Here is a 12,638-nt window from a genome sequence, read left to right as displayed (position 1 = left end):
ATAACTAAGGTTAAAGTTATATCAATGTGCCACTTATATTTTATTACAGATCATAGGATACAAAATATTTTAACAGCAATATTACCTGCACATTTTAATAAGTTTCACAAAAATGTGCTGTTGATTCTCTAGATAAGTTTTTGCTCACTTTCCTTTGGGAGAACATTGATGATGTACATTCTAAAAAAAAATAATAATGCAATTATTTTGTGGGCATGTTATATATCTATTTAAAATTAATAGAAACAGTTAGTTTGATCTGTTCAAATTAAATCAGTGATTTGAAACTGATAGTGGAATTAAATTCATCCCAATTTGACTGGCTGTCAGACAAATTTTTAAGACATATCAGGGTCATGGAATTCCCATCCACAATACATATATATATAGACCTAGCACTTGGACTTACTTAAAATATGCATGAACGGAAGTCTCAGCATCCTTAGGTGAAGGGCTCTCAAATTTGTTCAAATGAAGGGCCATGTCCCTTTCAAATGATCACAAAAATGCAAAAATAGGGTGGGGTCATTTAAAAATCTTCTCAAGAACCACTGGGCCAGAAAAGCTGAAATTTACATAAAAGCTTCCTGACATAGTGCAGATTCAAGTTTGTTCAAATCATGGCCCCCGGGGGTATGATGGGGCCATAATCAAAGTTTTACATACAAATATATAGTCAAATTTTTAAAAAATCTTCTCAAGAACCACTGGGCCAGAAAAGCTGAAATTTTCATAAAAGCTTCCTGACATAATGCAGATTCATGTTTGTTGAAATCATGGCCCATGGGGGGTATGATGGGGCCACAATAGGGGATCAAAGTTTTACATACAAATATATAGTCAAAATCTTTAAAAATCTTCTTCTCAAGAACCACTAGACCAGGAAAGTTTACATTTACATGAAAGCTTCCTGAGATAGTGCAGATTCAAGTTTATTAAAATTATGGCCCCCGGGGGTAAGATGAGGCGACAATAGGGGATCAAATTTTTATATTCAAATATATTGGGAAAATCATTAAAAAATCTTCTTCTGAAAAATCACAGGGCCAGAAAAGTTTACATTCACATGAAAGCTTCCTGACATAGTGCAGATTCAAGTTTATTAAAATTATGGCCCCCGGGGGTAAGATGAGGCGACAATAGGGGATCAAATTTTTATATTCAAATATATTGGGAAAATCATTAAAAAATCTTCTTCTGAAAAATCACAGGGCCAGAAAAGTTTACATTCACATGAAAGCTTCCTGACATAGTCCAGTTTCAATTTTGAAAAAATTATGGCCCCCGGGAGTAAGTTGGGCCACAATAGGGATCAAAGTTTTACTTGAGAATATATAGGAAAAATCTTTAAATATGAGCCAAGGTGAGTCAGGTGAGCGATGTGGCCCATGGGCCTCTTGTACTTTCTGTCCGTCCGTCTGTCTGTAACAAAATCTTGTGAATGCTTCTCCTATATGGCTTATTGGATAGACTTGAATTTTGTACAATATTGCTTCATTGCCATTTGTACATGTGCATATTGTCGGAACGGGAGGATCCAATTATTTTTCTTTAAAGTTATAGTGGATCTAAGAGGGGTGGAAGATGTTAAAATAGCTTATGAATGCTTCTCCTCCTGTATGGCTCATGAAGCGTTGTACAATATTTGAATGCCATTTGTACATGTGCATATTGTCGGGACAGGAGGATCCAGTTGTTATCCTTAAAGTTATAGTGAATTTGAGAGGTGGCGGGTGTAAAATAGTTGTGAATTTAACTTCTCCTATATAATATGGCTTATCGGAGTTCATAATGTCAATGTTCTTGCTCATGCTTCCTCCTCCATACCATGTAGGACATTAAGGGGAGGAGGTTTCATTTGGAGCACTTCCAGTTTGGGGAGAGGGGATTGAGACATTTGTTTTTCATAAAACAATCTCTAGTTTTTAATTATTAAATGAGTAAATACGTCATTGTAATCTTGTTTTCATTCACTTGAAAATTTATAAGCATCAGGAAGAAGAAAGGATGTCTGATGTAGTATATGAGTCATTATCAAAATCAGCAGACATTTAACCTTCTGAAAAACGACAATTTTTAAGTTTCTGAAATCTTATTTTTTAAGTTGGATGAAATAAAACACATAATAATGAACCTGAAAAGATACAACTCCGATCAAGAAACAGCATAATTTTGGAATATGATGATATAAAACAGACACCACTCATCATAATATGTTTTTTGTTTTGTTTTGAACATATTTTATTGATGAAATCAAAAGGATTGGGAACAAGTTCTGACAACTTACAAGTCCCTCTCCTAAAATATTACAATATGTCATGCAAGGTAATAATTAACAGGTATAATGTACAATGATTAAACAAATCTACAAGTTTCTTCTATAAATTTATGAACAACTGAAAAAATAGTTATATTAGTTTGCAGAGGTAAATTGACATCACCGCATAATAACAATTTTGTATCAATATTAACCAAGTCAAGCATGAAAAGGCGATTAAAAAGATCATTTCTAGCCCTGGAGTAATTTTTACAAGCAAAAAAGAGATGATATATATCTTCATTAATATGTCCACATGTACAAAACAGAGAATTTGTAATATTTAATTTATAAAGATCATAATTAAGTATACAGTTGTATCTTAGCTTTGTATGAATAATGTTGATATATCGTTTTCCAATAGAGTAATATGATGGTGGTCTTGTAATGTCTGTTATATTTTTGCGGAATGAATTGATTGAGATGGCTTCTCTAGCTTCTACATTTAATAAATTCCACTGTTTTACAGTCAGGTACAAATGATTTTTTGAATAACTCTAATCTGCATTTTGGAATGTAAAACTTATCATTGTTTCTAGTATTATAAAGGGATATATTTTCATGTTTATGTGGAATAATTTCATTTAAATAATCAGGGGCGCTACCATTGCAAATTTTAAACATGGTAGTCATTTTTGCAATATAACGTCTACTTTTTAAAGTTTGCCAGCCTGTTTCTAAATAAAGGGATTCTCTAGATGCAAAAATAGGAAGACCAGTACAATTCTAGCTGCACGTAATTGTACTTTTTCAAGCTTATCAGTATCATGAACAGAACAGCCATCCCAAACAATTGAAGCATATTCAAGAGTAGGTCTAATAAAAGCTATATACAATTTTGACAGATGCTTTCTGCCAATTTTGAACTTAAGCCTTTTTAAAAGCCCTAATTTTTAAAAAGATTTATCAACTATGGAATCAATGTATAAAGACCAACTGAGGTTATGTGACAAAAATAAGCCTAGATGATGATGGACTGGAACACACTCCAATTTTTCCTTGGAAAAATAATTTCGGTAAAATAGAGTTATCTTTTTTCGAAAAATAAACAGCTTTAGTCTTGGATGGATTGAATTGGAGTAGCCACTTATTTGACCATTTTTCTAGTATATGTAAATCATAATTAAGCTTGTATTCAATTTCTAGCATATTATATGAGGACTGCTGGAGTGAGTTGTCATCAGCAAATAATCTACACATTGATAGCATATTTACAGCAACATCATTAACATAAATCAAAAATAGTAAAGGTCCTAAAACAGAACCGTGGGGTACACCAGCAAATATATCAAGTTGTGACGATAAAAGGTCCTTATACATTACTTTTTGTGATCTGTGACATAAGTAGCTTCTGAACCACTGTAAAAGACTACCAGATATACCATAAGTTTGTAATTTGAAAATTAGACCATTATGCCATACTCTATCAAATGCTTTTGATAGGTCACAAAATATCATACAACATGATTTCCCTTCATCAATACTTTGAACAATACTATGATAAGTTTCTAATAATTGATAAACTGTAGAATGACCTGGTAAAAATCCAGCTTGATATCAATAAAATAGATCATTACTATGAAAATATTATATACATGTTTGAAAATAATTCTCTCCAAAATTTTACTAACGCATGATAATAGCGAGACAGGTCTATAATTAGATACTATTGACGGGTCTTCCTTCTTAAAAAGAGGAATGACGTGAGCAATTTTCCAAAAAGATGGGAAAATATTTTCTGACAATGATCTGTTGAATAGCATAGTAAGTGGTGTGATAATGGTAGTTTTTGTTGATTTCAACATTTTATGGCTAATGCTATCTGGGCCAACAGTTTTATTAACTGGGAGTATTAATGTAATAATATCCGATACTTCTTGTTCTTCAATAATAATGCTATTTAAGGAACCATTACATAAGCAATACATGTTTGGTAGTGTTTCATTGGTGTCATCAATATTGGTAATTGATGAAAAATATGCATTCAATGCTTCTATTTTATCAGAATCAGAATATACTAACTTGTTATCGCAGTTGTTATCATTAATTTGTATTGGAGGTATTTCATTCGATGATTTAATATTAAACGAGTCTTTCATCAGCTTCCAATATAACTTATTATTGTCTTTACTAGAATCGTCTAAGTAGGTTTCTATATTGTCATAATAATTTGTTATCGTGTTTTTTTTCATATTGTTAACCGAATTCCGAACTTTTCTATAAGCGGACCAGTCGGAGTCATTTTTTGATTTTAATGCTTTATTGCGAAGTCGATCTCTAATTCTGATTGTCTTCCGTATCATAGAATCAAACCATGGTTTATCTCGCGGACGAACTGTTATAATTTGTTCAGGTATACATTGACGAACACAAGAAAGAAATTCGGATGTAAAATTTTTGGTTGCCAAATCTAAAGTATCTGCTCCGTTGATAATATTTGCCCAGGTACAATTTTCAATTAAATAATTGAGTTTTATAAAGTCAGCATTTTTATAAATCCATACTTTACGCGTGTATGCACGATTGTACTTTATGTTCGAAAAGAGGGAGATGTACGTGGCACTATGATCACTGATCGTCGGTTCGATTTTTAATATACCCGATTCACACGATTGAATCTCTGTAGAGGTCAATATTGGGTCAAGCAGTGCCAGGTTCCGTGTAGCGACAGTTATATTATACGCCCGTCTTAAGACGGGACGTATTATGGTATGGTGTTCATGTCCGTCTGTCTGTCCGTCCATCTGTTAGCTTTTTCGTGTCCGACCCGTAACTTAAATACTACAAGGCCTAGAATCATCAAACTTTGTCTGTAGATACATCTTGGGTAGAAGGTGTGTCGCACATTAAAACCAGGTCACTGTGACTTTTCATTAAGAAGATATCCATCTGTCCGTCTGTCTGTTAGCTTTTTCGTGTCCGACCCGTAACTTAAATACTACAAGGCCTAGAATCATCAAACTTTGTCTGTAGATACATCTTGGGTAGAAGGTGTGTTGCACATTAAAACCAGGTCACTGTGACTTTTCATTAAGAAGATATGGCCATATATGTCAAAAACTTGTTGGGCTCATAACTTGAAAACTATTAGACCTAGAATCACCAAAATTGGTCAACTAATGCATCTTAGGTAGAAGGTGTGTCACATCCTACTTTAAGGTCACTGTGACATTTATTTAAGGTGATATAAAAAAAAATGTTTTAATGGGTACAATCTATACTGTTAACAATATGTGACGGGCGTATCATGTGCCGTGGCGGTGCACTTTTTTTTACTAGACCATGAGTTGAAATAATTTCACGAATATTGTGTGATAATGGAGCATTAAGAAAATCTACATTTAAATCGCCTACTATGATTATTTTGTCGGAATATTCGCTAACTGTGTCTAAACTCCACGAAAGTTTGGACCAAAAAGAGCTGTCGGAACTGGGAGGCCTATAAATACAGCAAAGATGATAAACACAGGTATTGTTATCTACTTCAATCCATATACACTCAAGATCGGCGGGCTCAAAGTCTGGGCGTCTTGTAGCGCGTATTTGATTTGACAAATATATCATAACACCGCCTCTAAAACAATTTCTATCTTTACGAATTATTTTATTAAATCCGTCAAGAAGTAAATTTAAATATGTCCTTCCTGTTACAAATTTTAAAATGCCAATAAAAAATCAAAATCATTATGGAAACTTTTGCAAACTGCATTGACATGATGGTGGAAAAAACACTTAATTCTCACAACAACCAATGCCAAAAATTTATACCTATATGAACATTACAAAATGTGACAATTTCTTAGCAGCAAGATAATCTGTACATTATTAAAATGATTAACTTACTAAATTATTGTAAAACAGTTTTGAAAATCTCGTTATAGTAGATATTAACAACTTGGAAATATTTCTAAAGACTTTGGTGCACAAAATAATATTAGATAAAAGAAATTTTAGTGATTCTGTTACCTGTCTCTTGTCTCTTGGAGAGACTTGCTTATAACAGGAAAGACAGTCATTGTAACAGGACAGACAAATCAGTGACTTAATTTTCATAAATCTATAATCTATCAATAAATTTTCTTGTCTATATCTAATACAGATGTATCATGGAAAAAATGAGTAATTGAATACATAAATGTTTGAATTAAAATTACGAGACAGAAACTCAACTTTTTTCTATAATAAAGAAATGTAACAGGAGGGAAGAAAATTGTAACAGTAGAGACATTTTTGGTACTAAGAAAGGAAAATTCTCACTTTTTAGAATTATTTTGATTTAAACATACAAATCCACACTTTTCAAAATAGTTTTGTTGATAATGCTGCACCATTTGTATTTTCAAATTACAAAGAAAACTAAAGAAATCGAAGATTTTCTTTTTTGTTACAGGATGGACAGCTTGACTGAATGAACTTTAGTGCATTAAAGTCACATTTTTAAGATATGTCAGAATAACGAACTTTTGGAAATTGACTCACCTTAAGGCTTTGAATTGTTTATTAGCAAAGTACAATATATATACCCAAAAAACATCAAAACATCGTTCGATCTACTTAAATGAATGTTACAGGAGAGACATAATCAGTTAATAGCACTAAAAGATGACAATGGGATAAACAGGGTTCAGTAAATTATGACCATTTCACAACAACAAGGATAATTCTCCTGTCCATACATGTATATTAAAACATGACAAATATGATGGCACTCTCAGTTGTTCAAATTTAATACATTTACATTGTGCACTGTAACGTTTAATTTCAATCTAATGAGATTAGGAATGTTGATTGGTGTTTTAACAAAACCGAAGAAATAAAAACAATACAAAGTAATCAATTATTATCTTGGTCCTCCCTATAGAGATGACGGACAAACTATGGTTATAAACTTCTATTTCTTCAATTTCCTACATTACCACTCCAAGTCTCATGGTTTATTATAAAGTAAGAATGTCTTTTTTTATGTCCCCCTTTGAAAAAGAGGGGGCATATTGTTTTGCACCTGTCGGTTTGTCGGTCGGTCGGTCTGTAGACCATGTGTTGTCCGCTCAATATCTTGAGAACCATTCACTTGATGATAATGATATTTCTTATGTGGGTTAGTTATGAGTAGAAGAGGATCCCTATTGTTTTTCAGGTCAAAGGTCAAGGGTCAATCTACTCTGGACATAGGAATATGATGTCCGCTCAATATCTTGAGAACCCTTTGCTTGAAAGACATCAAACTTGGCACACTGGTACATCCTAAGGAGTAGATGACCCTTATTGATTTTGAGATCATTTGGTCAAAGGTCAAGGGTCAAACTGGGCATAGGAATATACTGACCATTCAATGTCTAGAGAACCCTTTGCTTGACAGACATCAAACTTGGTATGCCAGTACATCTTCAGAAGAAGATGACCCCCATTGATTTTGAGGTCACATGGTCAAAGGTCAAGGGTCAAACTGGACATAGGAATATACTGTCCGTTAAATATCTTGAGAACCCTTTGCTTGACAGACATCAAACTTGATACACTGGTACATCTTCAAAAGAAGATGACCCCTATTGATTTTGAGGTCACATGGTCAAAGGTCAAGGGTCACACTAGACAGGAATATACTGCCCGTTCAATATTTTGAGAACCCTTCGCTTGACAGACATCAAACTTGGTACACTGGTACATCTTCAGGTGAAAATTACCCCTATTTATTTTGAGGTCACATGTTTAAAGGTCAAGGGTCAAACTGGACTTAGGAATATACTGTCCGTTCAATATCTTGAGAACCCTTTGCTTGACAGACATCAAACGTGGTACACTGGTACGTCTTCAGGAGAAGACGACCCCTATTGATTTTCAGATCACATGGTCAAAGGTCAATGGTTCAACTGGACATAGTAATATATTGTCTCCTATATTATACCAAACCTGGTACATTTTCAGGAGTAGATGACCCCTATTGATTTTCAGATCACATGGTCAAAGGTCAAGGGTCAAACTGGACATTGGAATACACTGTCTGCTCCATATCTTGAGAAGCGTTTGCTTGACAGACATTAAAACTTGGTACACTGGTACATCTTCAGGAGAAGATGACACCTATTGATTTTGAGGTCGCGTGATCAAAGGTCAAGGGTTAAACTGTACATAGGAATATACTGTCCGTTCAATATCTTGAGAACCCTTTGCTTGACAGATATCAAACTTGGTACACTGGTACATCTTCAGTAGAAGATGACTGCTAATTATTTTAAGGTCACATGGTCAAAAGTCGAGGGTCAGATAGGGCATAGGAATATACTGTCCGTTCAATATCTTGAGAACCCTTTGCTTGACAGACATCAAACTTGGTACACTGGTACATCTTCAGGAGTTGGTGACCCCTATTGATTTTTAGGTCACATGGTCAAACCACTCTTGACATAGGAAGATATTGTCTGCTCAATATTTTGAATTGATGATACTACTCTCAATTAAATGATGTGTGTGTGTATAACCCTTTTCAATTTTGCACCATGGGGGGCATATGTGTTTTACAAACATCTCTTGTTTTTCAACTGATCAAACTTCATAATTTTAGCTATAACATGTCACTTTCTGTAGAAATTAAGTTTCTTGTCAAGATAAAGTGATGCATATCATCTGATCTCACATTAGCTAGGATTGCAAAATTTAGGATAATTTTAGAATAGTGTATCAACTTAGTGATGCGAGAACTTTTGTTTCCATGATTGTCTCAATTCTTTCTTTTGCAGCAAACTGCAAATTAATTAAATGTTTTGATACCAATATATGCTCTGCGACAATTGTCCTGTTCATGCTGCCACATTTTGGTAATGCGCGCATGTCAACGTGTTACCAAATATTCAAGTGGTTTAATATCATACTATCTGCATTTTGAAGGAAAACCAAAAATGAATCATTTCATTCTATTCAAGTAATGTTTACCCTGAGTGTTAAAGTTAAAATTTTTATGTTCTCTGTCCCTGTTATACAACCCTGTCCATCCTATTACAAATTTAAGCAATATTTATATTTTTTATTGGAAAAAAAATCAGGATTGTATGTTCTTTGTTACTTAACGAGTAAATATCAAATGAGCATACATTTGATTAGTTCAAATAGTATTTTGTCCTTAAACTAAAATAGAAAGTATGTCTGTCCATTGCCAGAATCTGTCCTTCCTGTTTTGAAATTTTTGGATGATGTTCTGACCAAATTTTTAGCCGAGTTGCAATGAAGTTGAACTCGGCTATTGGTTTGGTGATGCAGGCGGGCGGTTGAACGTCAACAATTAATTGGTTTCCGGATGATAACTCGAAAAGTTTACAATCTAATCAAATGAAACTTTGATATATTGTTGGGTACCAGGTAAGGAAGACCCCTATTGATTTTGGAGAAAAGTGGTCAAAGGTCAAGGTCACAGTGACGGAAAATAGAATGAAAATTTCAGAAATATTTGGTTTCATTATGATAACTCAGAAAGTTTAAATCCGAATCAAATGATATTTAAAGATATTGTTTTATACCAAGTAAGGAAGACCCCTATTGATTTTGGAGAAAATAGGTCAAAGGTCAAGGTCACAGTGATCGAAAATAGATTATAAATTCCAAAAAATTTTGGTTTCCGGAGGATAACTCGAAATTTTTTAATTCGAATCAAATAAAACTTTGATATATTGTTGGATACCAGCAAAGCAAGGCCCCTATCGATTTTGGAGAAAAAAGGTTAAAGGTCAAGGTCACAGTGACCAAGAATGGATTGAAAACTTCAGACAAATATGGTTTCTGGACAGTAACTTGGAAAAGTTTAAAACTGAAATTAGTTCTTCACAATTGTAAATATGCCACATCATTCCTGACTTTACAATGTATCCCATGCAACTCGGCTCATGTATCCCTGGGTGCATATATAGATTTTTTTTTTTTAACTCTAAATCATACATGTCTTTTAGTGAGGATTTCAATAGACATGCATTTTTTCATTCAAACCAATATTTACTTTGAGATACAGAAACAATTTTAATGTGCATCCTTCTTGTTACAAACTCCTGTCTTTCGTGTTACATATTCAGCAATGCTTTATTCTCGAATAATTTTTAAGTCAGAAAATGGTAAAAGTTCCAAATCACAATTGGCTTTTGATTGAGATTCTAATTAGTCTGTATTCAATAATTGAAAATAATACTTATTCTTTTCAGATAGAAGCAAATTTAGTTTTATCCTTCCTGTTACAAAATCTTGTCCCCCTGTTACAAAAGGTGATGTAACAGAAGAGAAATTAACAGCTAGGAGAGACAATTCTCATGTGAAACTAATCTAATTTCCCTATATAAATCTCCATACTAAATTATGATGCTGAAATTTAGAAATAAACTTAACAAGCTACTTTGGAGTGCAAATTAAATGTTTTTGCAGGCATATTTTGCATTGTTTTCAATGTAACAGTAAAGACTCGTACATTTTCTACTCCTACAATGTACTCTCTACTTTGGACTTTTTCTCCTTTATTTACATTCAGAACCATACATGCCAACTTTTAAAAATCCCCATGGGGGATTTTGCGCGCGACGACCTTTTTTCAAAGCTCAAAATTCACGACATTTTAGCATGAAAATAAATATTTGTCCTTTCAAATAAAATATCAATCAAATCATTGTTAATGTATCATATATTAACACAACATCAAATGTGTTTGACCATTAACTATATAAAAAAAACTTTGAAAGATATACATTAATATTTTATTAAAATCATCTATTCAGCAAAAAATCTTCTCCAACAAGTCACATACATAATATCAAATAATATTTAAGGTTGCATCCTTTTACACCATACAATAAACATTGGCCGGTCTATATATCAAAATTTAAATTAAAGCACATGCATTTAGGTACGACTGCAAAGGCGATCTTGCTTGTCTGTAAACATGGGCTTGCAGAGACTGGTGGAATAATCTGCATTGCAACCAAAAAAGGAGTGATCTGTCCTGCTATGAAGTTTGCGAACAAAACCTTTGCACCCATGACATCTGAAATAATTACCAGGAAAAAAAAACCACATCAAAATATTCCGTTTTACTTGTAAATTAAGGCTACTTGCTAAATAAAAAATTCAGTACAGACTTGTGCGAATTACGCATCACAAAGTATATTCAATGAATACTACACTATATAGACTATATAATACATCGCTATAGACGGATAAATTTGGATAGCCTATATTATTATAGTTGGAAAAAATATATACTTGACGTACCTTATTGCAAATTTTGGATACTGTCAGCGAGAGGCGGAATGTCCGATTGTTTGGTGGTGACACTAGCATCGTTGTCATTCACGTTTGTGTAAAGGATAGGTCAATTTGAAATCCGTCTTCCCGATTAATTACTATCAAAACATGCTTCGTACTGTCCAATAAACGCCCCGACACAGGCAGACCAACCCGACACCATGCGACACAGGTAAACAGCAATGGCTGACTATTGTCCCGATTTCTGATTGGCCAGTTCAGAAATGACGCGGGATTTCCAATTCTGGTCACGAGATTTCACAATTATTCCGCTTTCAAACTCGTTTTCAATCGTGAAATCGGAAATTTTGGTCGGAAAAAATTTCAAATCGGGATTTTAGGGTAATTTTGCTTTCCCGATCGGGAAAGCGGGACCGGAGGGTAAAATCGGGAAGATCCCGCCTAAATCGGGAAAGTTGGCATGTATGCAGAACCACATTTTGTATGTAGCATAGTACAGTGAAAAGAACACTTAGGCCAGGGAAAATTTTGAAATATCAATTGGATCATGTATCATATTTCTATTCCTTGCATTTCTGTTTGTGTAAACAGGAAATTAACACACAAATCTGTGGGACAACACTTTACAGATAACTTCAGAACAACACGTGTAAAATTATTAACACTTAAATGATTTTAGGAATTCACACATACATAAAGTAAATGATGATATATAAAAAATAATGAAATCTGGCATGCAGTATGAAATAATAATAATAATAACTAGACACGATCTCGTTGCGAGCAACAAATAGGTCTTCCGTCTGATTTGTTGATGCACTCGGAGTTAAAAAAAAAAAAAAAAGACAAATGAGTCCCAATTTAGTTTCCGACTTTAAGACACTTTAGATATAATCAATTTTTCATATCATAAGCTTCTGAAGCAAAGTTGCGGTGAAATTCGTTTGAAATTCGACTCTCCAGGCGAGCCATAAGGACCGCGGGCCTATTTCTTGATGTCATTTGTTAGCCCTCTATAGACTCAACAACTTTAGTTCTATATGTCTTTACAAAATATTTACCTGTAAAAAGTTATTGAGATCGACCG

The 12,638-nt window shown here is 33.7% G+C and overlaps 1 protein-coding gene and 1 long non-coding RNA gene across 3 annotated transcripts in view; one reads left to right on the top strand and one right to left on the bottom strand.

The window, feature by feature from the left end:
- Positions 1–12,638, top strand: part of LOC125674155 (DNA mismatch repair protein Msh2-like) — a 243,605-nt gene that overhangs the window by 115,882 nt on the left and 115,085 nt on the right. The window lies entirely within an intron of this gene.
- Positions 11,030–12,561, bottom strand: LOC125674172 (uncharacterized). Its single transcript, XR_007370033.2, has 2 exons — positions 11,558–12,561; positions 11,030–11,330 (listed from the first exon to the last, which is right to left on the bottom strand). It is a non-coding gene; the product is annotated as an uncharacterized LOC125674172 (long non-coding RNA).

Source organism: Ostrea edulis, chromosome 3, assembly GCF_947568905.1.
Source record: "Ostrea edulis chromosome 3, xbOstEdul1.1, whole genome shotgun sequence".
Classification (NCBI taxonomy): Eukaryota; Metazoa; Mollusca; class Bivalvia; order Ostreida; family Ostreidae; genus Ostrea; species Ostrea edulis.
The sequence above is the reverse complement of the archived record's forward strand: the minus strand, read 5'-3'. Positions and strand labels throughout refer to the sequence as shown.